Here is a 5673-nt window from a genome sequence, read left to right as displayed (position 1 = left end):
ATAAGTTTTCATATTTATCAACAATATCATAGACTTAAGAAAAGATGTAACCGTAAACCTTTCCTAAACCCAAACTTGATCCAAAGTCCACTTCCTGAAGACCCACCAGCACATTTTGATGGCAGAGCCAGAGCCTGGTTCCAGTATTTACAAAGAAATAAACAAGTAGATTAAAAACAAAAACCCTTCCTTTTATTTTTTTTGCTCAGAGGACTTCGCTCTCAAAAAGCCCGGAGGAGTTAAGGACGCAAGTACGAGTGCACCTGCACTGATAAAGCCCAGACCTTAGTCAGCAATCCTAAGCCTTTATATTCCCATCCCGATCTCCCAGACAGCATTCATTCAGTCAGACGGACCTTCACTAGTTATCAGTGAGTAGTCAGCAGTAGCCATACATACTAGTTCCGTTATTCTCTATAGTAACAGTTTATAATTAAGTGATAATTATTGTTAATTGTATCAATTTTTAAATAAACAAATTTTTTTTAAACCAATTATTGAGGCCGTTATCGTAATTCAGTATTAACGTTGGCATTAATTAGAAATAAGCCTTTAGCCATAGTTTCTGTGCAGGAATTCAACAGTATCCATTAAGGACAGCATCCATAGATGGAATAAAAGTGCAAAATTTGTTACCTAAAGTTTCTAAAGTTTAACAAACTAAAACGATTATGAACACGTAATACGTATATGACGTATATAGCGAGGAAGTAACAGTATGGGAAGGAAAGCGACTTATAGTTCCCTAGTAAGTTGGTGGTCTTGTAAACCAAAAAACAATATCTGAGATTATATAATCGCAGTTATGTAAAGCAGCAATAGCTAATCTAGAGTAGCTAATCTCCAACCATCATCTGCAAGTTATTTTTCCATAAAGTATTAACGTTGGCATTAATTGGAAATAATTGGAGTGTTTGGTTTACCTTGACGTATTATTATATTTGGTGAAACCTCCGAAGAACACAACCAACGCTTAAGTAAAGTTTTGAAAAAGCTACAGGCGGCAAATCTGGAGATTAACCTTAAGAAATGCGAATTTATGCAGTCAGAATTGGTCTATCTCGGTCATTAAATATCCAGAGACGGAGTGAAGCCTGATCCTCTGAAGGTGAAGGCCATAGAGGGGTATCCTAAACCCCAGAATGTTAAAGAAATTAGAGCATTCTTAGGCCTGTCCGGGTATTATAGGAGGTTCATTCCTAATTATGCTGAAAGGTCTAGGCCTTTGACCGAGTTGACGAAATCTACTGCAGCGTTCGAGTGGACACCGGAAAGAAACTCAGCATTTGAAGACCTCTGTCCCTGCCTAAAAAGAAGTACTGTGCTGTGTTACCCCGATTTCTCGCTCCCCTTCATATTGTCCACGGATGCTTCCGGAGTAGCTGTGGGAGCAGTGCTCGCGCAGAAGGTAAATGGACGTGAAAGACCTGTAGCTTATGCATCCCGTCAGCTTAACAGCGCAGAAAGGAACTATTCAGCCACGGAACGAGAGTTACTAGCAGTAGTGTGGGCTGTGTCAAAGTTTAGGTGTTACCTTTATGGTCGACGATTCACGGTAATAACCGATCATGCACCATTGCGATGGACTCTCGGACTCAAGGAGCCGAGTTCCCGGCTGATGCGCTGGCAGATCAAGTTAGCCGAGTACGATTTCGACGTAGGAACCATAGTAATGCAGATGCACTTAGCAGAGCTGTGCGGGTCGTGGGAAATAATGGAAAGGCACCAGTGACTAGAGAAGAAGTAATCCAGGAGCAGCGGTCCGACCCAGTTTGTAAAAGGTTAGCTGAAACCCAAGGGGAAGCATGTTGTTTCAACGAAGATGGGCTACAGTTTAGAGTAGATGGCGACCGATGGAGGATGATAATACCTAGTTCTCTGGTGCGCAGGGTAATGTATTGGCTGCATGACGAGCCCTGTGGAGGTCATGGCGGCACTCAGCGTACACGACAAAGAGCTGAGCGGAATTTTTACTGGGAGAAAATAAAAGCAGACATTGAAGAGTATGTAGGAAGATGTGAAGGTTGTGCCCGAAGGAGGCTGCTTCCTAAGGTGCCAATTATGCCTCCTTACCAAGCGACTCGGCCCGGAGAACTGGTAGCGATGGATATACAGGGACCCTTCCCGAGAACGGCCAGGGGGAATAAATATCTCATAACGTGTGTAGACCACTTCACGCGTTATGCTGAGGCTATCCCAGTGAAGGACACTACGACGGAAGAGGTCGCCAAAGTGTCTGTCGAAAATGTGGTTCTTAGGCATGGAGTTCCTGAGATGCTCTTGACGAACCGCGGAGCTAATTTTACCTCAGACCTGTTGAAAACAACTTGCCAGATGGTCGGGACAAAGAAAATACAGACCACTGCTTACCGTCCTTCTTCGAACGGCAGAGTGGAACGTTTTCACCGGACCCTCATGAAAACTGTATCTCACTACGTGAATAGTAAAGGAAACAATAGGGACCTCTACATATCTACAACTTTGGCGGCATACAGGAGTCTCATCCACAGAGGGACAGGATACACACCTAACTTCCTTACCTATGGAAGGGAACTAACTTTACCCTTTGAGTGTGATTTACAGCCAAGAGCTAACATCGGTCACCATGATTTCCTGGAAGAGTTAACTACACGGCTTAACGAGGCATATCTGTTCGCCCTCCGCACTAGGCGAAGATTGGAAGAGCAGAACGCCAATCAACCAAGGAAGAAGACTCCGAGAATTGAAGGCTGGTGATCTATTCTACATTAAAAAACAACAGTCTTGTAAACCAAAAAACAATATCTGAGATTATAAAATCGCAGTTATGTAAAGCAGCAATAGCTAATCTACAACCATTATCTCCAAGATGATGCAGGAATTCAACAGGATCCATTAATGAAAGCATCCAAATATGCTATAAAACTGCGAAAATTGTTACCTAAAATTTCTAAAGTTTAGGTAACTAAAATAATTATCAACAAGTAAAACGTAGATATGTAATGCCACAATAGCTAATCTACAACCATTATCTGCAAGATATTTTTCCATAAAGGTTTAAGGTTGGCCTTAATTGGAAATAAGCCTTTAGCCATAGTTTCTGAGCTGGAAGCCAACAGTATCCATTAAGGACAGCATCAGTAGGGATAAAAGGCCGGTTCTGGCCCACCTCAATGAGTCATTTTGGACTTTAGACCCTACCTTAAACACTCACGTATCCTTGGCCTTTGGACCCTAGCCTCGATCCTACCTTAACCACTTCCGTGACCTTGGACTTTGGACCCTAGCCTCGATCCTACCTTAACCAGTGGTCACGTGACCTATTGGGTGTATTGAATTTAAATTTTTACTTCGACCTACCCTTAACCACTCACGTGATCATTAGGGAGCCAATCGGAGGCTAGTATCAGGTCGCGTGATCCCTGGGGGGGGGATTAAAATTCAAATTTAGTTTGACATAATAACTCACGGGATCATTAGGCCACGTCCTCTTGTAAGTCACGTGATCGCAACCAGGTGCTGAGTGTGCCCGGACGTCATTTTATTTTTATTTCGTTTACCCCACCACCCATCGAAGGGCTAGGTAACGACTTCTTATATTATAACCTCCGTACGCCATTTTGGTTTTTCTTGCAGCTTGAGACATTATTGGGTTTTAAAAGTACCATAGTGTGCACGGCCGCCATTTGGTTTTATACTGTTTGAGAGACTTACGAGATTTGATCGATCAAAACTAGTTTTCCCTACATGCCTTGGTTAAAACTACTATATTTTTTGTCCATTATACATATTAACTCATTGTTTTGTAACATCAGTATCCAGGCATTAAGTGCAGTCAGCAAATCTGTATTACCATCTTATCATTTTCTCATTCTGTGTGGCTACAGTCCTCTCCACCAACCTGCAGTATTTTCAAACAGCAGCTGTCACTTAATTTATGAAATTTATCCTCCATAGCAAAACGTTATTTAACATAGCTCCCTAGTTCAGAAATGCTAAGCTGCACTTTTTTTGTAGTCTCTCACCAGAGATTTTATTTACAGGAATGAATCATCTCAATTTATTTCTTAAGAAACTGCACTAAGTTAAGCTTGTTCTTAGCATTAGTAGATATCACATTTTTACCATTCCACTTGTTTTCATGACAGTAATATGCAGTGTTTGGGGGAAATGCCCTCCCTAACCTTTGAATAGAAATCAACAAGAATATGAAAATGCTGCCATCTAGTGGGAGAGAAAATAAGTAGGCTAAGTACTCCCTGGAGAGTGAGGTAAGACACAGACAAGTGAATACAGGCTGCCCAGAACAATTGGCACTCAACTATTTCTCAAGATGAGGGAATAGTTTAACCCACACCAGGCAGGGAAAGAAAATCAGGATGAGGGAACTAAAGGACACCGAAGAACAACAAGTCCTCACTATAGAACAACAGCAAGTAATTTTAATCTAAGTCATTAATTGTAATCATGTTTGGCAAACTATAACCAATTGTCATCAATCATACAAAATAGAGGAATTTTATTCTGTTCATCATAGTCATCATTTATAAATACAGTCCACTTCCTTACTTAAACCAGCCATACCAGCATATAAAAATTAGTTTGGGTAATGTCCCCCAACTTTTACTCCGGGGAATACCTAAATTAAACATGCAGACTACCTAAAACTAACGGGAAGTAAAAGCAACTTCAAAAGAACACCTATTAATGTAGTCATAATTTATTTTGAAAATAACTAAAATGCTAGTTTTCTTCATAGTTACTCTACTTTTTCTATTTATCCTTGAACCATATCTATTGTTGCTTTTTAGATTACTTCAAAACTTAATAGTAATCCCTTCAACCACAATGCTGGGTCATTCGATTATAAATATTAGAGTTTAGGCTAACCCAATAATAAATTCCTAGCCTCAATAAACTTTGAAAATGTCTAGAAGAACTATATACCAATGTTGAATCTTCACTTTATAGTGAATTTTTCAAAACTTCATTATTTATCCAACTGATTGTCAATCTAATCTGAACTTCCTTTGAAGGATTATGGGCAAGGATGATAAGAACCAAGGGAATTTAAGTCCTCACTGAGGAGGAGTTTTTTCAGTCGGTGAGTGAGCAGAAATTTCTGTGGTTCAAGAAAATGGAGAGAATCAAAGGGAAGACTGCCAGAAGATGAAAGCAACCCAATCGGGAATTTCAAAAGATATGTATTCACGACAAACTAAATAATGTACATTGGTTAATTGAAGTAGTGTGTTTTAAGCAGTTATAAACACAACATGCAAACACCCATATTACTCAAAAGGCAGAGCAAAGTAGAAAATAAAAACAAATAGTCAATCTATTTTTTCTTTAGTATAAATATTAAAATTATTAACAGAGTCTGGCACAAAATTAAAGTCTTCTTGCTTCTAACTCAAGAACTGGAAACAATTAAAGAACACTAATGAAGTTATCACATTATTGACAGTGATTTAAAATAAATTATAATTCCTTTGTTTGGTCAAATACTTTAAACAGTTAAATACTTGTTTATCGATTTTTTCATCTGATGTGCCAAGAATATTTTGAAAAATTAACTTTTCAACTGCATTAATTTAGTCTAAATCATTTTGACTCTTTACATATTTAAACTCCTTTAACTTACATATACAAATGTCAGTTAAAAAAAATTAAATCTGTACCGCTACAACCCAT

This window comes from Halyomorpha halys, unplaced genomic scaffold (assembly GCF_000696795.3).
Source record: "Halyomorpha halys isolate HHAL.00 unplaced genomic scaffold, Hhal_1.1 Scaffold481.1, whole genome shotgun sequence".
NCBI lineage: Eukaryota > Metazoa > Arthropoda > Insecta > Hemiptera > Pentatomidae > Halyomorpha > Halyomorpha halys.
Note: the sequence above shows the minus strand (reverse complement) of the source record.